Raw genomic sequence first — 23473 nt, 5'->3', positions numbered from 1 at the left:
CCTGGAGCATTTCTCAGAAGTATTCCTGAAATGGGTCTCAACAGGTTAAATAAATTCACTTGTAGTCATCAAGAACTTGTACAGAGGAAGGAAGGAGCAATCTGATTTTTGTCTTAAGCTTTTATGCAGTTCCCTGGTAGGAACCTTCCAGGTTGGTGGAAGTATGAACCTTCCAGTCTGGTGAGATCATCATTCCTAAGGGAAACATAGTGGATGGGGTGGGATAAGATGAACCTAAAGTCTCTTTTTATGAAGGCTAGGATGCAGAAATTGTCATTACTTTTTCTAAGGAGAGATTTTGCTGATGTTCTCCTTGGTTTTCCTTGCTTGTCTAGAGTGGCTGAGAGAACTATGGTAAAATTAAAAGATGTTTCTGGTTGTGGTGGCAAATTGACAGTTCTTGGTCAAGAGGCTGATATTCTAAATCCATAGTCATATTAAATCTGTTGAAGTTATCACTGGATCCTAGGACAATCTCACTTGAGTATCTTCACTACCTTGGAGAAATGTATAGAGGGAGGGTAAGAAAGATGCAAGTGTGGCCCAGCTCAGATGGTAGCTCCTGGTTTTTGGTGGCAACTCAGGTGGTTCAGGAGCTACAAATCCCAACCAACCCTGCAACAGTGCTGCAAATTCTGGTTTGGCTGGGAGGCACCTGAGTCATTGTATTCCTAGGGTGGCTCTGGCCCTTTGGGTCAACAACACAACCTTTTGTTTTGGTGTGTCTTTTGAAGTCTAAATGCAGCTTTTCATGAGGCTCAAAGGAGCAAACAGGGTCCTTGCAGCTTCCACATGGCTGAGCAATGTCGTTCCTGAGTGCCCTGTGTTGAATCATAGACTTCTCAGATGGTTAGGGTTAGAAGTACCTTTAAAGGTCATTTAGTCCAACCCCTCAGCTGTGAGCAGGGACATCTGCAACTGGATAAGGTTGCCCAGGGCTTTGTTTCAGTCCCAAGGAGCCTAGCAGGCACCAAGTGGTCATGGCTTTGGCATAACCAAGGGATGAGAAAGAAGGCTGCTCCTCACCAAGTGAAGAAGTCAACTAGCAGAGAGGCTGGTTCTTAACTTCTCCCAGGGTATGTCCTGTTATTTCATTGCTGGGCAGACCTTTAAATCCAAGTATCCCATGGTTGAATATTTTCATAGAATTGTAGAATCATTTTAGTTGGAAAAGACCTTCGAGATCATCAAGTGCAACTGTCAACCCAACACCACCATGTCCATTAAACCATGTCCCAATGTGCCACATTTACATGGTTTTTGAACAGCTCCAGGGATGGGGACTCCAGCCCTGCCCTGGGCAGCCTGGGCCAGGGCCTGACAACCCTTGCCAGCAAGAAATGCTTCCCAAGATCCCATCTCAGCCTCCCCTGGCACCACTGGAGCCCATTTCCTCTTGTCCCATCCCTTGTTCCTGGGGAGCAGAGCCCGACCCCCCTGGCTCCAACCTCCTCTCAGGCAGCTGCAGAGCCAGCAGGTCTCCCCTCAGCCTCCTTTGCTCCAGACTTTGAAGGCTCCCAGGATGCAGAGGCTGTGTTCATGTTTGCAAGGTCAGAGAACTTCTTCAATGCATCTTCCAGTTGGTTTGAGCTGCTTTGCGTATCTGGAGCCAGATCCCTTCTGGGAGCCAATCCAAGGGAGTGGGGACCTTTCTGAAATTTCATAGAATCACAGAATATTTAGGTTCGAAGGGACCTTAAAGACCATCAAGTTCCAACCCCCCTGCCATGAGCAGGGAACCCAACCACTAGGTCAGGTTGCACAAAACCTCATTCAGCCTGGCCTTAAAAACCTCCAGGGCTGGGGCATCAACAACCTCCCTGGGCAACCCATTCCAGTTCCTCATCACCCTTAGAGTGAAGAATTTCTTCCTAATATCCAACCTAAATCTCCCCTCTCTCAGTTTAAAACCATCACCCCTTGTCCTATCACTGTCTTCTCTGAGCTTTTGGACACAAACAGATTAAAAGTGGGGGCTCTGGCTGTCACTGCCCCCAAGTACTTGTCCTCCCCCCTTGCCGGGGATCCCCATCTCCTCTGCACGGGTGGTTAAGCTCCCTGGAAGCAGCTGCTCAACAGCTGCAGGTTACACTTCACATATGAAAGAAACCCCAAATCTGTGTGAAATTTCCAGTGGTTTAACAGCTGTCACTTGAGCCAGGCTGTCTGTGTCACATCTATGGGGACACTGGAGGGAAAGGAGGCCGGGTAGACAGCTGGGAGAAGTCATTTCTCCAGCCGCTTAGTTTTAATCTGCTTTTGCTCACGTCAGAGCCTTTCGAGTGCAAATTGGAGAATGGAGAAGCCTTTGGATTTCTTTCCCTCCCTTTTCTCCCCCCTACCCCCTGGTTGGAGTGAATCCAGCATGAGCCAAACTCTGCCATGAAGGGATTTATTTCTAGGGAGAATGTCCTGGTTTGAGCCAGGATGAAGCCAATTTCCCTTTTTACTGATTTTTTTTTCTTCAGTGAGCTTTCTTTTAACTAGCAACACTCTGACAACCTTTTTGGCAGGATTCATCACAACTTCTTTGAAATGTCTGAGCAAGTCAAACGCTTCTTCTTGGGGATGGAGAGGAGCAGCATCCAGGAATGGTCAGTCCAGCTTAATTAACTATTGGTTTCAGAGAAAGATAATTAGCTTTCTGAAGACAGGAGTCTTATCTATCTCTAAATTGACCTTTTTTTGGCTGCAGTGCTGGGGGTAGATCCCAGATCTTCCGGGAAGGGGAAGGTGTTTGGGAATGTCACCGTTTGACTCAGGTCCGACAACAAGGCTCTCGATCCCCTCCCCCTCCCCCCCAGGTAGGGAAGGAGAGAGAGAAAAAGAGAGAGACTTGGCTGGATTGAAAACTCAACTACACAGCTTTAATGAAACACTAATGATATAAGAACATATATACAATTATATACAGATATGTTCAGGTATGTGCAAGAGCCTCTCGCCTCCCCCCACCCCCAGCAACTCCCACCACACTCCCCTGAGCTGGAACAGTCCCGAGAAATCCCGGAGCTGCTGCTGGAGGAAGCGCAGAGTGATGAGGGTCAGGAGAGCTCCAGCCTAAGGGTCGGTGGTGCTGGATGGACGGAGTCCTCCCCGGATGCCGGCCATGGACGGGAGAGAAGGGAAGAAGGAGCAGGAAGGAAGGTGTCTTCTGTGATCTCTGACCTTCCTCTGAGCTTACGTAGCTCTATGGAATGGAACATCTCTGGCCAGTTTTGCTGTCTGTCTAACTCAGCCTCCCACGGGGGGGTCACAGATCTCCCCGTAGTGTCTGAGCCGGCAGAGTGAAGGTGCGACCGTGAAGCCCCAGCAGTTAGAAAAACATTCCAGTGTCTTATCAGCCTTAGCTAGAACAGAGTGTTGCTAGTTAAAAGAAAGCTGAAGGGAAAAAAAAAAAATCAGTAAAAAGGAAAATTGGCTTCATCCTGGCTCAAACCAGGACAGGGAAAGATGAGAAGCTTTTGAAGAAGTGTCACTAAAAATCAGACAATTAGTTGTGTCCTTAGAGGAAAGCATGCAGAGCAATTTGCCAAAGGATCTGGACGGTGTTTAAAACATATTAATAGGCTGTGGTGTGACCAACTGACTAACCTTGTTTGCCTGGGCAGATGGAAGTTTTTATGCCCAGGACATAGCAGGGAAAAGTCTGGGTCACCAGAAGGGCTTCGTTCACCTCAGTCAACAATAAAGTGCAGGATAAAATCTGTGGTATTGCTGGAATTTATTCTAAAAGCACCTGGTACAAACTCTTGGTTTTACTTCCCAAGGTTTTGGCATTGATGAAAATAAAACGACCTTATTTGCTCTTTAATGGGAGTTCAGGTTAACCAAAAAGTGAGGTGATTTGTAGCTGTGGGAAGCACTGCTGGAACAGGGTCTGTTGCAGGGAGACGGGGGCCAGGTTGCTTTTCTGTTGGTTGCTCTGGTTGATGTTGCGTTGAGACACACTGAGATGTGGTTTGAGTTCAAGATCAAGATGGCTTGGGTCTTAGTGGCCCAAAAACCTTGGTCATGCAGGGTGCCATTCCTGTGTCCCCAACATCCCTGCACATCCGATGGATCCACAGGGATGGGACCCTTGAGGTGCTGGAAAGCTTCCAAAGAAAGAAGCTAGTGAAGGGGCTGGAGCACAAGTGTGAGGAGGAGCAGCTGAGGGAGCTGGGGGTGTCCAGCCTGGAGCAAAGGAGGCTGAGGGGAGACCTGCTGGCTCTGCAGCTGCCTGAGAGGAGGTTGGAGCCAGGGGGGTCGGGCTCTGCTCCCCAGGAACAAGGGATGGGACAAGGGGAGATGGGCTCCAGTGGTGCCAGGGGAGGCTGAGATGGGATCTTGGGCAGCATTTCTTGCTGGCAAGGGTTGTCAGGCCCTGGCCCAGGCTGCCCAGGGCAGGGCTGGAGTCCCCATCCCTGGAGGGGTTTCCAAGCCGTGTAGATGTGGTGCTGAGGGCCATGGGGCAGTGGTGGCCTTGGCAGGGCTGGGGGAATGGTTGGACTGGATGATCTTAGGTGTCTTTTCCAACCAAAACAATTCTATGAGTCTATCAGGGAAGAAGAGAAATGGAGAGGCAGAGGAGAGACGTTGAGCTGAACACATTCTGCCACCGGGGACCCTGCATCTCCTTGATGTTTGAACAACACCCAAATGCTTTGATAACCCCCAAATTCTCCAGGAGCAGCATAACCTGGAGTTTTCTGTTTGTGGCCATGGGCTATGAGCTGCGGGGCTCATGCCTGAGGGTGGCTAGATGGGACTAGGACAGCTGAGGCCCCCACAGTTGTGGGAGATGTTTTGGTCCCCAGGAGCTGTTGAGGACAGAGACTGGAAAATTCAGAGCAGAAAATGCCAGAGCTGGATGGGTCATGGTTTGGTTTTGTTGTCTAGTTTTCTACAGCCCCTGTGAACAACTGTTGTGTGTGAGGGGCGGGAAAGGGGAGGGGGGAGGTTGCCATGGTAAAATGGGATTTGCTGGGAATGAATAGCTTTCTTTTTCTTTCCTGAAAGGAATGGGTTGCTAAGACCTCCCTGCAGTAGGAAGATTGTAGGTGCTACACTCAGTGGAAGAGACAGGGAACAATATCCCCCCCAGCTTTACGTTAGCCACAGGCCTCTTCATACAACTCAATCTTATGACACACACCAAAAAAAAATGTCATCTCAAGAGTAGATGGAGAGAGACAAAATGTTCCCAGTGGGATCCATCCGTGTCTCTTTCCCAGTCCCTTCCAACAACAGGGATTAGCTGCAATGTTTGCACTGACTGTAACTAGGACATAAAGACCATGGTTCATTTCTTTCCATTCAACTAATTCTTTACATTGCAGACACTACAGGATCCATTTATGGTTGAGGGTTGTTTTTTTTCTCCCTTTGTGAAAGCAGATTGGGCTGGGAGGGGGCGAGGGGGAGAAATCTGCTGAGGAAACTGTTGGCATCTCCAAAGAAAAGTGGTTTTTCAAACCTCAGCCCCCAACCCTCCTCTGCCCGGGATGAAAGGAGCCGCAGTCCACGTCTAAATGCAGCAGCATTTGCAGGCAATGGTGCTTTTAGATGAAGGCCATGATGGATTTTGCCAAGAATGGCATCTTTTAAGAAATAAAGTGATTTAAGCTAGCAGATTTTATTCCCCCTAGCAAGCTCTGGGGCCTTTCTTGCAGTAAATGCCAGTGGTTGCTCGCAACCATCTCCCATTCTTGACACGTACCCACCTCTAAAGCAAGCTGCAGCACCAACTTTAGGTAGGATTTTTCTAGGAGAGCTTGGACTTGCCCATGTGGGAAGGGTTTGGCCAGGACCCCAAGGTAAATATTTTTGCCCATCATGCAATCCCTAATACTCCCCATTTGGATATGTTCATGGTTTTGGAAGGAAACTTCAGCAGCCAAAAATAGGGTTGTAGGACTTAAGGGCTGGAAGATGCCCTTGGTTTTGGGGAGCATGGTTGTTCTGTGACCTTGGCCTGTCTGGGGCAAGGTCAGCAAGGCAGTGGCATCTGGAGCATCTTTGTGCAGATCCTGAACTCACTCTCTCCCTCTTCTGGGGTCTGGGGATGAGAGGAGAGATGGTTAATACTCCCAAAACACCTTCTGCCTGACCCAGGAACATGTTTCATCTGCTCCAAAGCCAAGCATCAATCTTGCCTCAACAGACAAGTCCTGCTGATTCACAGAAGGTTCAGAGGAGGTTAAAGGGTGAAAATGAAGGATTATGAGATGAAGGAGGAACTCAGAATTCTTTCTGAGGTGGGGGGCAGGCAGGGCAATATGTCTCAGGCAGTATTAGGACATGGTGACCCTTCTCTGCCTCATGCTCCCTCATTCCTCACCACCAAAGGCAAATACTGCTGAAGAGCCACAGAGCAGACCTCAGGGCTTCAAAATGGTGATTGTGGTAGTTTATTTCCATATTTAAGTGCAAACATTCAAGCTCAGAGAGGAAAAGTGCACTGTGTGGACACACCTCTTCTCTGAAATGTGGTCATCACACACGCAGGGATTAACCTGGATTTGTACACAGACAGGAGAGGAAAAATGACCTCAAAATCACATTGTGCATTTCAGGTGACCTTAGCTAATGTGCCCTAAATGTGTGTGATGATCTATCTACTACCTCTCACCTCCATTCTTGGCACTGGGGAAGAGAGCAGATGTAGCTGAGCTGTCCTTTGGGGGAGCACAGGCTTGCCAAGGACTTCATAACACACTTTGAAGAATGACATTGCATGTGCTTGAGGTGCAGGATGATGCTTGAGCAGGTTTTTCTGAGGAATATCCTAGGAATGGGCAAGTACTGATATGAGTTACATGTTCCTGGGCTCCTTCCAGCAAAGGAAAGGCTTGGATGGTACCTTGGAGAAAGTCACCTTTCTGCCACCTCAGCTCTTCTTGCAAAGGATGTTTTTTGGGCCAGACCTCTCAAGCTGTTGGTGTTGAGAACCTCAGACAATGTCTGTTCCCTGTTGTTTTATAGGGAGAAAATAATAGGACTTTCACAGGGTCCTACCTGATTTCTGCACTTCACCTTTAGCTGAAAGAGGAGATAGTACCAATGGGAAGCAGAAAATGGCTGAGGAGAAGATTAGAGAAGTTTGGGGGGGTCTGAGAAGTCAGGATGTCCTGTGGTGGGCCTGATCTGGTCTCCCGGTGAGGATTTCCATCCTGGTGAGCATTTCCATCCTGGGAAGTTACTAAGAAGGACACAGTGGGTGGGATTCAGGTCCAGATTGTCAGTGGCCAAATGTAGATGTGCCCTGGGGTCTCCATGTGTGGTCAGTGTCAGAGATCTAATCCATGTGGTCAAGTGGCTGGGGGATGACTTATGGTTGCTTTAGGGTGAGCAAAGTGTTCTCCAGCCTTCATCACCTGCAGCAATCAGATCTCAGCTGACTCTGGTGACAGCTCAGATGTCCTACAGAAACCTCAATTCAGGTGTCTTTCATCATGGGTTGAATCTTATGAGATGAAGGAGGAACTCAGAATTCTTTTCAAGGCAGGGGGGCAGGCATTTGTTCTCCTGACTGTTCTTCACTCAAAATCCACAGGACACTTGATCTGCTCATCCCAGGAATAGTTCTAGAGACTGCTCACCAAAGCTGCATGATAATGTAGTAGCTGTCCTGAGTTTTCCTACCAGGGAGGAATGTGGTTTTGGCAGGTCAAAGGAGGCTATTTTTCAAAATAAGTGGAGATTTTGGAGAACATGCGCTCATACTGATGTACCCACCTGATGTTATTCACCATGGGCAGGGGAGAGATGTCAGACTGGGAGGTGGGTGTTAGCTCCCCCCTCACAGCCCTGAGCTGCAGGAATGATTTATAACTTCTAAACCTACAGAACCTGGAAACAGAGCTGTGTTTCCTTCCCATGGGATTACCAGCAACTCCACTTTCTGGCTTTTTCTAAAGTCTGAAACAAAGATGGTTTTAGTTCATTAGTGTCAAATGTGAGTGATGCTCCGACTTTGCAAAAATGCAACATCCTTCTAAAATGAGTGTCATCCTGTTTCACGTACTTCCCAGTCCCTTTGTGCAAGCAGGGAGGTCAAACCTTTGTGCATTTCCAGAACAAAAATGGTTCCTCTTTGAATTCATTTCAAGTCAGGTCAGTGTGTATCCACACACTGAAAAAATCAGGTGGGGAGAGGAGGATACTTTGATCATAGGAACTGTTCTGAACCTCCAAGTGCTCTTCAAAGATGCACTGGAGATCAGAACCCCTCTTAGATTTTCTGTTTCAAAAGCATCATACCAAGTTGCAGAAGGGAAAAAGTTAAATAAGCAGGACACAAGGCAACCCTTTGATTCATTGCCATTGAAGCCAGAGCTGAAATGTGGCTTTATGTGCTACCTGTGCTGGTTGGGGCCTGAGGGATGGACTCAAAAATCCATCCTACCCTATTTTGAATTTTTTAATGGAGATTCTTTATTTTGTTAAATGAAAACCTCTTTGTAGCCACAGGAAGCCAACCAACAGTTAGTTCCAGGTGCATTACCTCAGTTAGCAATTAACTTGGAGGAGGAAGTGAGAATTTTTGCTTTCACCTAGAAGCTAAATCTCCTCCTCAGCCAATTTATGCAATGATGAAGCTGCCTGTGAGAACCTGGAGCAATTAATTACCTATGTGTTTCCTCCTGTGGCAGGAGGAACACCAATTATGGGAACTCTTTTAATTAACATGAGTGTGGACAGTCTCAGCAGCTCATAAATCACTCCTAGTTCTCCTATCCAGAACTTCACAGCCATGGAGGTCAGTCTTATTTTGGTATAAAGTACCTCCCCTCTGCCTTCAGTGCAGTGTGTCTGTAGGCGTCCTTTGTCATAGAGAACATCTTCAGAGTTAGCAGCAGAAGATGCAAATGAGTAGCTTTGTTTCAGAGAGCCAAATGCTGTCAACAAGTTCAGAAAAAAACCCTTGCTGAAGATGTGGCAGGTCCACCCCTGCACACAGGAACATCACCTGAGGAGGTTGGAGCCAGAGGGGTTGGGCTCTGCTCCCCAGGAACAAGGGATGGGACAAGAGGAGATGGGCTCCAGTGGTGCCAGGGGAGGCTGAGATGGGATCTTGGGCAGCATTTCTTGCTGGCAAGGGTTGTCAGGCCCTGGCCCAGGCTGCCCAGGGCAGGGCTGGAGTCCCCATCCCTGGAGGGGTTTCCAAGCCGTGTAGATGTGGTGCTGAGGGCCATGGGGCAGTGGTGGCCTTGGCAGGGCTGGGGGAATGGTTGGACTGGATGATCTTAAAGGTCTTTTCCAACCAGAACAATTCCATGATTCTATTCTAGGATTCTAACTCCACGTTGGTTTCAGCACAGATGGTTTCTAATGAGGCTTTGGCCACAAGGACATGTGCTCTTGCTGCTGGCAGAGAGTGCAATCACCCCTGCTGCTAATTACCCATCAGTAGGGAGGGGTAATAAGTTATGTGGCCTCCCCTTTCAAACTTTGGGGAGTGAGGTTGGGGTACCTCTGAGGTAGGAGGAGAAAGAGGATGGGTAGTGGAGCAGGAGTGTTTTCAAACCATTCTCCCATAGAATCAGAGTGTGGTTTGGGTTGGAAGGGACCTTGAAGACCATCTCACTAGACCAGGTTGCTCCAAGCCCCATCCAACCTGCCCTTCAACACTGCCAGGGATGGGGCAGCCACAGCTGCTCTGGGCAACCTGGGCCAGGGTCTCACCACCCTCACAGCAAAGAATTTCCTCCTCATGTCTCACCTCAGTCTCCCCTCTGCCAGTTTTAATCCCTTCCCTCTCATCCCATCCCTCCCTGCCCTTGTCCCAAGTCCCTCCCCAGCTTTCCTGGAGCCCCTTCAGGCACTGGAAGGTGCTCTAAGGTCTCCCTGGAGCCTTCTCTTCTCCAGGCTGAACACCCCAACTCTCCCAGCCTGTCTCCAGAGCAGAGCTGCTCCAGCCTTTGGACCATCTCCGTGGCCTCCTCTGAGCTCACTCCAATAGCTCCATGTCCTTCTTCAGTTGGGAGCCCCAGAGCTAATGATGGCCTTTGATAATTAAGGGCCTGAAAATTTTTTTTTGCTGCTAACCAAAAGCTGCTCCCATGGACACAGAGGTGTGCAAACAGCCCTGGGGGAGAGAAAACCACTGATATTTCATCTGTGAAGGTTTTCTGAACCACTTTTGTAGCTCCTTGCAGCATTTTGCAGCTGAACACACTTGAGAATCCTTTTATTTATCTCTTGTACTGCTCAGCAGCAGTAAACGCTGTCTCTTCTGCACAAAAAATGGCTCCTCCATGTTTATATCCATAATAACAGCCATTTCTGGCACAACTGTTTCCTGGCCATTTCATCCACTTGAGTTGTCACAACAGGATGAAGAGGATTTGGGGATTCAGCTGAAGGTTGAGTTCTCCTCCCTTCAAAACATCAAACCTCTCTGGGTGAAGGAATGAGGGGTGTCCATGAGTCTGCTTCTCCTCTTCCTATGTAGGTTAGGGATGGATTGGCTGGATTTCAATGTCCACCTGGATGAGGTACTTCATGATTAGTTGGTGATGCTTCCTGCTTGTGCATAGGTCCTTCCATGTGGCTGCATGTCCCTAAGCAGAAGCTCTGCAGGTCTATTCAGCTTTTCTTAGAAACTGCAGTGCAAAAGGCCCCTTGTCACTGTCAGCAAGTGGCAACAGGAACACCTGAGAGGTAGGGAGGAAAAATACAATGTGGTTTTTGTTTCACAAAAAGACAAATTCAGGGAAACGGAAGAATAACAATTTAAAAAAAAAATCTAACTGCAAATTCACACCTCCCAGTAACTCCCCAGAACGGGCTCCTTGAGCTTCTCCTTCTCCCTCCAAAATGTGGTTTTAGACAAAAATAAATACACCTTTCCACTAGTGGCAGGGAGAACATTCCTGAGCAGCTCTGCCCACCAGTTTTCCTGTAATACACATGATTTTGGCTTCTCCTTGATACCAGCTGCCATGTGCAGGTTCCAGGGACAACTGCCTGCAAACAGTTGATACTGGGACCAAAGCTGGGAAAACTGGAAGTGTCTAGGCTGCAGTTTTAGGGCTGTACTACTGTGGGATGTGACCTGCTGGAAAACTTAGGGAGAATCCCCAATAAACCAAAAATAACCCCAAACCAACAACAAAAAGCAAAACCCTTCCCTGTGTGCAGCTGATGATGCTTCACTTGCCACTTCACTTGTGGTTTTGTGATGCTCCAAGATGTACTAGTGGTGTGACCAGTACAAGAACACTATTTCAGGGACGTCCTGAAGTGCTCTGAAAGGTCTGAGTTCTTCTGACATTGAGTGGGGAAACAAAGGAGACCATGGAAAATGCAAACATTAATGTAGATAAAAGTAACTCCTTGGAGAAGAGACATCTGGAAATTGAGTAGCTTTGTGGTGGGAATCCCCTCACATGGTCATGGAGAAACTCTCCCAGGCAGCAGAGCCAGAGGGGCTCTTCAGGAATGTCCGTCCCTCCCTAAGAAGGAGGATAAATGTGACATAAATCATCTTCTAAAGTGCCCATTGTCTCCACTGACTGTAAGAAACCTCTTGCTGAGATTTGATTGTCCATCTTTCAGCAGGCTAAGATTAACTGAGGTGACTCTGACTTGGTGACCTCTGAAGTATTTATTTTGGCTCTTTTGTGGTGGACCAGAGCAGTGTCTCACAGAATCATAGGATTGTTTTGGTTGGAAAGAACCTCTAAGATCATCCAGTCCAACCATTCCCCCAGCCCTGCCAAGGCCACCCCTGCCCCATGTCCCTCAGCACCACATCTACACGACTTGGAAACCCCTCCAGGGATGGGGACTCCAGCCCTGCCCTGGGCAGCCTGGGCCAGGGCCTGACAACCCTTGCCAGCAAGAAATGCTTCCCAAGATCCCATCTCCATTCTGGTGTGTCAGCCCTTGGCAGGACAAGGAGGTCACCCAGCACTGTGGCGTGATGGTTTTTGTGACATCCCAGGAATTTCTTTCCAAAAGGGTCCTTCCCACAGGCTGGATTTCAGGAAGTGTTGAGATTCCCAGTTTTAGTGTGAAATGTCTGCTCATCAGCACAGCTGGGGAATTGGACATGAAGCAACCATGCCCTGGGCATTCCAACATCACACCAGAAGCATTTCTGGTGTCTAATTTTGTGATGTTGGAGGGGGCCTGTGACTCATCCTTTTTGGATGCTTGGAATGAGCAGGTCTCACATCTGCTCAATCAGTGGTGATTCTTTCCCTTCATTTATTCAACTTTGAATGTGGGCACGACTTTTGTAATGGCACAGAAACATCTAGACAGTCAAGGACTTTTAGAGCTGCTGCTTCACTTTTGTCCTTCACAGGAGCTTTGTGTGGCTGGGCTGGATGCTCCAGCTGTCTCTGCTTCTCCAGATTTATGGAGATGTTTTTATTCTTCATGCCTTAATTGTACCTCAGAAATCAGGGTGGCTGCAGATCCTTCTCCTTTAACAGGCTCTTCCCAGGCAAAGTGTGGCTCAGATCTCAAGCCTTTTGTCTCCTAGAAATCCTGTTGTTCTTTAATTTGCTCACTCTTGCTCATCAGAGACATCCTGGTCAGATTTTTGGCAGAGCATCTTGTGGCCACTATGACTTGCTTGATGTTTTCTGTGTTGTTTGAACTCCTGGGGTTCAGTGACCAGGAGGATTTGGCCAGTTGGAGCAAGGTGGCGTGGGCTCCACATGCTTTGTGGATGATCCTGCAAGTGCTATATGGGGTTGGACCTCTAGGTGAGTCCATGAATTACTGTGTCATGTTGGGAGGACAGGAAAGGGAGAGGTCAGTTTAATTTTACTCTGCATTTGAGTGAGTTTGTAATGTGCCTGCCACAACAAGGAACTGAATCTGGATAAAGCCCATTAATGTGGATTTTGCAAGCACGGACAGAACAGATCCCTGAATCATAGAATCCCAGACTGGTTTGGCCTGGAAGATACCTTAATTACCATCTAGTTCCAACCCCCCTGCATGGGCAGGGACACCTCCCACCAGACCAGGTTGCTCCAAGCCCCATCCAACCTGCCCTTCAACACTGCCAGGGATGGGGCAGCCACAGCTTCTCTGGGCAACCTGGGCCAGGGTCTCACCACCCTTGTAGTGAAGAATTTCTTCCTAACATCCAACCTAAATATCCCGTCTTCCAGTTTTAATCCATTCCCCCTTGTCCTCTCATTCCCTGCCCTTGTCCCAAGTCCCTCCCCAGCTTTCCTGGAGCCCCTTCAGGCACTAGAAGGTGCTCTAAGGTCTCCCTGGAGCCTTCTCTTCTCCAGGCTGAACACCCCAACTCTCCCAGTCTGTCTCCAGAGCAGAGCTGCTCCAGCACAGTCATAGTCATTGTGGCTTCCTCTAGATTCTATGAGCTCCATGTCCTCCTTGTGTTGGGGACCCTAGAAGTGGACCCAACCCTGCAGGGGGGTCTCTGTGGAGGGGGAGCTCTGGCAGAATCCCTTCCAGCCATTTATCCTGCACAAATACTTCATCCTGAGTAGTCTCCAGCTCCTCATATCTCTAAAGATGTTTCTGTGATGTTTTACAGGAGAATGTGATCAGCATCTCCTGCTTCACGTTGGGATGTGCTCAAAGTTCTCCATGAGCAGGAACATAGTGTGACCAATATTTATATCATCTTTTTCTCTTCCAAACCCTGTAATTATGCTAAGAACTGGTCAGCCTGTTAGCAGTGCTGGCTGAACCCTGGTCTGCTGTAGTCATGATGGTTGTGCTGATTGTGTGCTTGGGGTGGGAGCAGAGGATACTTCTCTCTGACTCAGCTCTGGTCAGGAAGTTGCTGGGACACTTTGGTGGTGGAGCGATTTCAGTTGAAGCATGACATTAACCTGTTATGTGCTTGACTGAGTAATTCTGTTAAACAATTCAGAAGTTCTTCCTGCTGTTTTGGCTGGAATCTGGGATGTTCCTGCCCCAGCCCCTCCCCCAGCCCCTGTTCAACAGGTGCTTTGGATCATCCGGAAATAGCTGCATTTCAGCAGGGGGATCAAGGAGATTTCACAGAGGGGCTGAGAATTAGTTTCAACCTTGGCTCATGTGACATGAAAAGCCAACTCTACGTGGAACAATCACCGATATTATTAGAACACCTCTTGGGATGGGCCCTCTGATGGAAAAAGACTTCATCACAAATGCAAAGGAGGAGGGTTTTTTTTCACTTTTGGGGGGGATTTTGTTATTCTTCCAAACCACGGCAATAAGAAATAGATTATCTCATGGATGGAGCAGGTTGGTAAGCTGATAACTGCTCTTTGCTGATAAGAGAACACCCTTTGCCTCTTGGCGCATCAGAGGAACGGGCTGAGCTCCCTCCCTCGCTCCGCGCCACCTCAAAGCAGAAATCTTGGCTGTGCATGTGAAAACAGGATGCCAGGAGATTATTTTCTCTTTTTGTTCTGGTTGCTACTTGATTTATTATTCCACCTGCAAAATATTCCCAAACTGATATCTATTTCTTTCCAGCATTGTCCTGATACGGTTACAAGGGTGTGTCGTGAGAAGATGAGGGGTAATGGGTTTAAGAAGAAAGGGGAGATTGAGGTGAGACATGAGGAGGAAATTCTTTGCTGTGAGGGTGATGAGACCCTGGCCCAGGTTGCCCAGAGAAGCTGTGGCTGCCCCATCCCTGGCAGTGTTGAAGGGCAGGTTGGATGGGGCTTGGAGCAACCTGGTCTGGTGGGAGGTGTCCCTGCCCATGCAGGGGGTTGGATCTAGATGGTCTTTAAGGCCCCTTCCAACCCAAACAATTCCTTGATTCCATGGTTTTCAAGTGCAAGTAACTTAGTTGTCCAAAGGAGAATGGGAATAATTTCCCCAGGGAAGTTGTGAATTCCCCAACATTGGACACTTTGTCTCAGCTGGACAGGCTGCAGGGCCTTCTTGTCTAGACTGTGCTTTTCCCAAGAAAAGTTGGCCTAGGTGATCCTTGAGGTCCCTTTCCAGCCTGGAACTCTGATTCTAATGTGCTGAACACAATTAAATGTGCCTTTATAAAACCTCTACACACCCCTGTGCTTTTATTGTTTTGACCCCTTGAGATTTTTGTGACTCAAGGAACAGAGATTAACAAATTGGCTTTGAAGATATTTTCTGCTGCAAGAGATGCTGGTGCTGAGGTACCTGTTGTGCTAAAATGAGTCTGCAGAGAGGCAGCAGGTGGCTTCATGAAGGTGTTCAGGTGTGGAGGCTTGTTTAGGTGATCCACTATAAATTAGGGACTAAATCCACTGAGGGGCTTGTGGAAAAGAAGCCCAAGGAGCCAAATCCCTTCTGCTCCTCACATGGTGGAACTCCTGGGGAGAGATCAGGGTGGGGTAGTGTCCTGGTTTGAGCCAGGATGAAGCCAGTTTTTTCTTTTGCTGATTTTTTTTTTTTATTTCAGTGAGCTTTCTTCAACTAGCAACTGCGTGTTCTGCTAGGTTGATAAGACACTGGAATGTTTTTGTAATTGCTGGGCCCTCAAGGTCGTGCCTTTGCTCTGCCGGCTCAGACACTGCGGGGGGATCTGTGGCCCCCCCGTGGGAGGCTGGGTTAGACGAACAGCAAAACTGGCCAGAGATATTCCATTCCATATATCTACGTAGGCTCGGGGGAAGGTCGGAGATGACAGAAGAAAACTTCCTTCCTTCCTGCTTCGCTCTCTCGCCGCTTCGCCTTGCCTGTCTATCTGCCTTCCTTTTTCTCTCTTTTCCTCTCTCTTTTGTTCATGGCCGGCGTCTGGGAAAACACCACCTGCCCATCATCGTCGACCTCAAGCCCTCCTGACCCTCGTAACTCTCTGCCTTCTCCAGGAGCAGCTTCGGGATTCCTCGGAATTGTCTCATCTGAGGGAAGTGCTGGGGGAGTTGCTGGGGGTGGGGGGAGGCGAGAGGCTTCTGCCACACTTTTGTATAATCACTATATATATATATACACTCTAACATCACGTATTAATTTTCTAAATAAAGTTGCACTGTTCAGTTTTCAATCTAGACAAGTCTCTTTTTTTTTTTTTTCTCTCTCTCCTTCCCTACCTGGGTAGGAGGGGGAGGGGATCGAGAGCATTGTTGTCCAACTGGGTCAAACGTTGACAGGTAGCACTGGAGCTACTGGAGAATCTTCCCAGGTTGTCCTGAATGGGGTGAGATAGTAGATGAGGGATTGATGGACAGATCAAGGTTTATTGCATGTAACACTGAGGTCTTAACTCCTGAAAGTAGGAGGCACAAGGATTGTCAAATTGTAGGGAAGTTGGGAGATGGGAATGGAAGCCAAGGTTAGAATGCAGAAGTTATCTTAACAATAAAACATACTGTTAGTAGTTAGATCAAACAATAAAGGTTAATCATTAAAATGTTGACAACTTAGTACCAAGTTTTATACTAGGTCTAGACTGTAAGTATTGACTTGAAAGGATCCTGTGGTCTTCAAACTTAACAATGAAAAATTGCTTAATGTTAAGTTTGCTAATAAAGACAATAAATGAGTTAGTAACTCTCACTGTTGCCTGGCAGCAACTGGGTGTCCCTGGGTGGGTCTTAATTCTTGAGAGTTAATCCCTCTGGCAGGTGTCCCTGCTGGAGAGGAAAAGGTCCAGCAGCCTCCTGGGAAACTATGGGAGTCTCTCCAATCAAAGATGGGACCAGGCTTTTCTAGAAGAAAGTGGATTGACTGCTGTCATTTAACTATTTAGTCCTACCTCCAACACCTCTCATTGGAGAATGAAAGGAAAAAAGTGGAAAAACCCAACAAGGCCCTTTTCTCCCCAAGTTTATTTGTTTGCTCCTACTTTATCTCAATTTTGGACCTAGTTGTGGCTGGGCTGGGCTCCATGTTCTTCAACACTGGAGAGCAGCTGGTGATATGAACATCAGCTTGGCCTCTGTTTGTACCTTTCAAGGTTGTTACCACCTCAGAGCTTGCAAGGCCCTTTCCTTTCCTATGGGAATCTTTCCAGACCTGGGCCTGTCAAATTGAGAGACAGAAAGCAATGGAATCAGAGGGAAACTGAGGCAGGGACACAGAGATGGAGTGGCTGGAGTTTGGCCCCTCTGAGATAAATGAGCATTTATCTTCAATTTGGGAGGTGGTACTAAAGCAGGATGGTAAGGGTGGGGTTTTTTCATGAAAACCAAGCAAAGCAAGGCCTATCTCAGACTTAGTGGAGGGACCACTCACCTGAGATATTGTAGAGCTTTGAGTGCCATCTCTTCTTCAAGCGGTACACAATTAATTATGTAAATGAGAGCTGTTTCAACAGGAGATACAGGCAGAGGGCCCAAACTCAAACCAATCAAGGAGGATTTGTACCTGGTGTTCCCCCACCCTGCTTGAAATGTCCTAGACAAAAGGGATATCCCTTCCTTGACTGGGTTGGGATGTGTTTTGGGAGCTTGGAGGCATGTTTTTGCATGACTGGGGCTTTGGGAATGTGTGGAAAAGTGTCCTGAGTGGGGGGAATATGTGTGCCTGTGGGTGCAAACCTTCTGAGCCCAACCTTGGGTGGTGGGACCTCAGCCTGGCTTAGTCCTGTCTGTGCTGCCTTTGGGAATGGGGCCTAGTGTGAACTCTCCTCCTTATGATGCCCAAACCATGTTTGGAGTCACGTTAGCTTGGAAAAAAAAAAAGCGCTCATAAATATGGAAACAGTTTAGTGGTGCAGATACAGTTGGTTCAGTGCTTCAACTTCCTCCCTGAAAGAGTGACACTGCTTTTGGGGCCAAAAAGCTCCTGTTTTGCAGTGCCCAAAGTAAGGAGGAATCTTTATTGACCAGGACATGAGCCAGGAGTCCAGGTTGCAGAGTCCATGTGCCCTCCATCACCTCCCTAGTAGGTACAGGCAGGCCAAGTGTCCCTTTTGGGGGCAGAGAGGGGGACATGGGTACCCTGCACATCTCAAAGGCCCTTTCTTCATCATTCCTTGAGTTCTTTAAGCCCAACAAGTTTATTTTCCTGCCAAGGCTTTACTCTGACTCTTAAAAATTAATATTTTCTTCTACTGAAATCCCTTCCAGGCTGCAAATCTTTTTTTTTCTCCACTTGTGATGCTACACTCAGCATCAAAACAGGCTGAAAAAGCCAGTCCTCCTAAATTCTGGGGCAAGGAAGGTTTTTTCTCGTGGTGCAGCTAATTATTGTCTGGGTGTCCTGGTTTGAGCCAGGATGAAGCCAGTTTTTCTTTTGCTGATTTTTTTTTTATTTCAGTGAGCTTTCTTCAACTAGCAACTGCGTGTTCTGCTAGGTTGATAAGACACTGGAATGTTTTTGTAATTGCTGGGCCCTCAAGGTCGTGCCTTTGCTCTGCCGGCTCAGACACTGCGGGGGGATCTGTGGCCCCCCCGTGGGAGGCTGGGTTAGACGAACAGCAAAACTGGCCAGAGATATTCCATCCCATATATCTACGTAGGCTCGGGGGAAGGTCGGAGATGACAGAAGAAAACTTCCTTCCTTCCTGCTTCGCTCTCTCGCCGCTTCGCCTTGCCTGTCTATCTGCCTTCCTTTTTCTCTCTTTTCCTCTTTCTTTTGTTCGTGGCCGGCGTCTGGGAAAACACCACCTGCCCATCATCGTCGAACCATCGACCTCAAGCCCTCCTGACCCTCGTAACTCTCTGCCTTCTCCAGGAGCAGCTTCGGGATTCCTCGGAATTGTCTCATCTGAGGGAAGTGCTGTGGGAGTTGCTGGGGGTGGGGGGAGGCGAGAGGCTTCTACCACACTTTTGTATAATCACTATATATATATATACACTCTAACATCATGTATTAATATTCTAAATAAAGTTGCATGGTTCAGTTTTCAATCTAGACAAGTCTCTTTTTTTTTTTTTCTCTCTCTCCTTCCCTACCTGGGTAGGAGGGGGAGGGGATCGAGAGCATTGTTGTCCAACTGGGTCAAACGTTGACACTGGGTCATGGAGATGGGAGCTTTGCAGAATTGTCCTTGTGCCTGAAACCCTGTGGAAAGTGACTGGAAAAGTTGTTTTTCATTTCCTAAAACAAAGAATTTGGACTTAGACAAAACAACTTGATGAGGGATTATCGTCTTGGCCCATTAGACCCATGGGGCTTCTTGGAGGGATGGGATCCGGGAACGGATCTGAGACCAGTTGAAGTGACACATTGAATATTCAGATAGTTCGAATAAAAACACAGGGAGATAAAACTCCCTGAAATGTCACTTCCCCCTTGGGAACCAGCTTCAATCTCCAGGAGGCAAAAGAGTGATCAGTGTATTGTTTCTTTTTCCCTGCTTTGCTTTGGTCCCACATCAGGGAGAGAGTTAGAAAGGAGACAGGTCCCTGCTGAAAAGATCTTTTGAAGTTTTCCCTTTGGCACTTTTCTGTAGGGTTTCCACCTACATAAACAGTGAGGCAGCAGCTGTTAACAGCAGGGAAGGGGCTGGAAAGGCAAGATGTGCTATGAGCAGCTGGGATTTCTGGGTAGACTTTGCTGCTTTAAAAGTTCCTGCTTCCAACTTGTTGTCACTGAGACCAGTGGGTTTATATCCATGTTTTTTCCCAATTTCATAGAATCAAAGAATGGTTTGGGTTGGAAGGAACCTTAAAGATCATCTAGTTCTAACCCCCCTGCATGGTCAGGGACACCTCCCACCAGACCAGGTTGCTCCAGGCCACCACTGCCCCATGTCCCTCAGCACCACATCTACACGGCTTGGAAACCCCTCCAGGGATGGGGACTCCAGCCCTGCCCTGGGCAGCCTGGGCCAGGGCCTGACAACCCTTGCCAGCAAGAAATGCTGCCCAAGATCCCATCTCAGCCTCCCCTGGCACAACTGGAGCCCATCTCCTCTTGTCCTGTGCCTTCTTCCTTGGAAGAAGAGACCAAGACCCACCTTGCTACAGCTTCCAAATATCTGTAGCTGTTCATATCAGTGGTCTGCCAAAAGCCATGCGATGTTAGGAGGCAGAATGGGTTCAGTGTAGCTGATTCACATGAAGCTTAATGGGAAATGAAGCCACAAGAACCTTCTCAGAGGTGTCTTTGCTGTTTGTTGACATGCTGCTTTGGAGAAGTGAGGCACAGTCAGGATTTTGGGTTACTCTGTTGGTGCATTTTGCCATTTCTTTCTTGGGAGACAAATACCTGATAGGAAAGATTCATTTTGTAGAGGAAAAGGGTCAAGATGGATATGAAATAACTGTGATGTGCACGAGTAGCAGCACAACTCGTACAGTGTGTACTACAGTTCCCTTTATGTGCCAAAATAAAGGCTGTAAAAGACTCGATAAGAGTAGAAGATGAAGGAAGGGGAACATGTGAGGGATGAGAGGGCAGAAACTCCCTTAATGCTGAGACTGTGGCATGATCACCAGGAGGAGTGGTGAGAAGTTGGACAGCTTCTAAGGGTGCTCTTTAAGAGGTCTGAGCCCACAGGAATGGCCAAACCAGTGGGAAATATAAATTGCAGTGGCTTCTTGGGTGTGGGGTTTTGTTTTGTTCTTTGGGATTTTTTTCCAAAGACAACTTTCTCAAAAACATTGTAAGAAACAATGACATTCTTCTGCTTTCTGTAACGTTCCACGCAACAACAAAATGTGTCACGAGTCTCAAAAATTTTCTATGAACAGGTTTTAAAAAATATTAAACCACTATTAGGAGGAAATTCTTTGCTGTGAGGGTGGTGAGACCCTGGCCCAGGTTGCCCAGGGAAGCTGTGGCTGCCCCATCCCTGGCAGTGTTGAAGGGCAGGTTGGATGGGGCTTGGAGCAACCTGGGCTGGTGGGAGATGCCTTCTGACACAAACTAGTTTGTGATTCTATGATTATAAGATCAAATTAATATGGTGACTTTTTGTCTTCAAACTCAAAAAACCATTTGGACTAGCCTGAATTTTACTTTAGCTAACCTGAATAATGAAGAGTTTCAATCTCCTGGAGCTTCTTGAGTGTCACACACTAAAGCTTCCTAAGGCCCTGAATGTGCCACACAACCCTTGGCTCTGCAGAAGGAGAAGTCAAGTTTCTAGAAGACAACTAATAGTACTGCAAGGAGTTCAGTAGATCTCAACTCATTTATATTTTCAATTTAAGTCTTTATACAAGATAAATGAAGGGAAAACACCTCCGTTTGGGAATCGTTTGGACGTGAGAACCTCAGCTGCTAATTCAGTGCTAAGCTACTGCATTTAATCCCTCTGGATTTTCATGGGGTGAGGGTGAAAGCCAAAAAAAAGCTGGTATTTAGGAGTTTTGCTGCACAACTGGTTGTCTTTGTGTTGGCTTTGGAGTTGATTCTCCAGCACAGCATTTCTTCGTACACACGTTTTTCCGAAGACCTGATTACTTAAATCCCAAAATTCCTGTATGTAATTGTAGCTTTGCCAGGTCATGGGATTCTTTCATAACTCTTGCAATTTGCTGTGCTGCTTTTCTAAAGCCTGACTTCATGTGTTTGTGAGACTCAGCTTTTGTTAAATAAATAAAGTTCTTGGCCATCTTGACTGGAAGAAAAAAAAAAAAGCAACCCATCATCTTGAAAAAACATGACCCAAATATAACCTGATGGTGCTGGTAGATGATCTGCTCCAGGAAGGGAGTGGCATCCTCAGGTCTTTGCAGGGATGTTGTGTGTTACTGGGAGGGGCAGCTGGGCCTGTTGTGCAGATGATTCTGAAAGGGGCCTACAAGAAAGCTGGGGAGGGATAGGATGAGGAACAAAGGTCTTCAACTAGACCAAGGCAGGTTGAGATTAGACATTAGGAAGAAACTGTTTGCTGGTGTAACACTGGCCCAGGTTGCCCAGAGAGGCAGGGGCCCATCCTTGGAGACCTTCAGGATCAGGTTTGATGGGTCTCTGAGCAACCTTATCTAGTTGCAGATGTCCCTGCTCACTGCAGGGGGGTTGGGCTGGATGGCCTTTGAAGGTCCCTTCCCACCCAAGGCATTCTATGATTCCCTGCTGGGGATTGCTCTCTGCAAAGAATGAATTGGGTTTTCTGGATGGCCTTGAGGTTCAGCAGCTCCCAGAGGAGAGATGACTCCTTGGGTCCCCTCCAAAGAGGGCTCTTCTGTAGCCTCCCTGGCAAATCCATTGGGATTGAGGGAGGTGGGGCTCAGCTGTCAGGCAGGGGCAGGTGCAGAATGTACCCTCAACTCATGGAGGGGAAGGCTTGGGAATGTCATTTCAGGCATCTGCCTGGCCAGCTGGTAGGCAGAAGATATTGTGTTGAAATATTGACACCTCGGAGCCAAAACTGGTTGGTTTTTAACCTCCATTGACAGCTATAATGATGTAGTGGAGATGTAGGAAGGACAAAGATCTTGGCGGTCTCCCAGCATTCCTGGTCCTGGTAGGATCCAGGTGCTCTTAAGGAAGCAAGGCTTGCAGGTCATTTCAACACAGCAGTCGTGCTTGAGGGAAAACTCATTTCATGGGAAGACTGGAAACTCCTTAGGAATTGGGAGGGACTCTGATCTTTTCCTTTTACCTGCAAGTGTCTGCATTGTGAATTCCCAAGATTCATGGGAAATCTGCTGTTACTCATGGCTGGAGCACAATGGATGGTGGAGCTCTGCCAAATGTAGGTGCGTGTGGTCTGGCAAGGAACCTCTGCGGTGCAGGAAGGAATGTGCAGGATTTTCCAGGTAACATTTGGGAAGTGATCAGGCAGGAGGTTTAACTGAGGCTGTGGGACACCTAAGGCCCTGTTGCATCCACTCTGAGTCATTCCAACCTTACCAACTAGGAGAAACATTCCACCAAATTCCTTCTTCAGCTGAACTCACCCCCTATGGTGAACCATTTATCCTGGATAAATGGGAAGTGAATTTCCATGTTGTCTGAGCTTTGACATTGAAAAGGGTACTGACCTGTTTCTTGTCTGACTACCTTGGCACTTCTGCTCTAAAATATCTCTAGACTTTTTGATTGATTTTTGTCTTGTATTGAAGAAAACTACTGGACTTTGTGAATATTTACTCTTGGTGGGGTTTGTCTGTCAGAATTGGAAATTCATCACCCTTGATGCTGTGCAAACACAGTCTGTCTCTTTGAAGACCTGATGTAGAGATCCAGATTTGGCACAAATGGTGTCCCAGAGGTGACTTCAATGATACTTAGGGAAATGCTGATGTACAGTGAAGGGACAGACACATTCATCACCACCACCCCCAACCCCCCTTGACTTGCTGTTCCACTTGCTCAAATGACCATCTGCTGTGAGGGAAATATGACCCTCCAGCTTCATGTGGGCCATTGTGAAGGTGTCCTTCTGCAGGACACCTGCCCCATGCACCTCTACCCATTCTGGCTGATGTAGAAGCTTGAAGAAGCATTTTAAAAAAAAAAAAGGGTAGACCTTGAAGTGATTAAAACCAACAATCACTATGTTTCTGTTGGCATGAAACTGGTCCTGTGTTGGGGATGAGGAGGATTAGCAGTCCAGCAGTGATTCTCCATTACTTCTGTTTTTTGATCCCAGCTTTGATAATTTTTGAGGGTTATGCTTTGGGCAAACATCAGGTTTTGGCCCTGGTACAAGGGTGACTTGATGGAT

Source organism: Apus apus, chromosome W, assembly GCF_020740795.1.
Source record: "Apus apus isolate bApuApu2 chromosome W, bApuApu2.pri.cur, whole genome shotgun sequence".
Lineage (NCBI taxonomy): Eukaryota > Metazoa > Chordata > Aves > Apodiformes > Apodidae > Apus > Apus apus.
The sequence above is the reverse complement of the archived record's forward strand: the minus strand, read 5'-3'. Positions refer to the sequence as shown.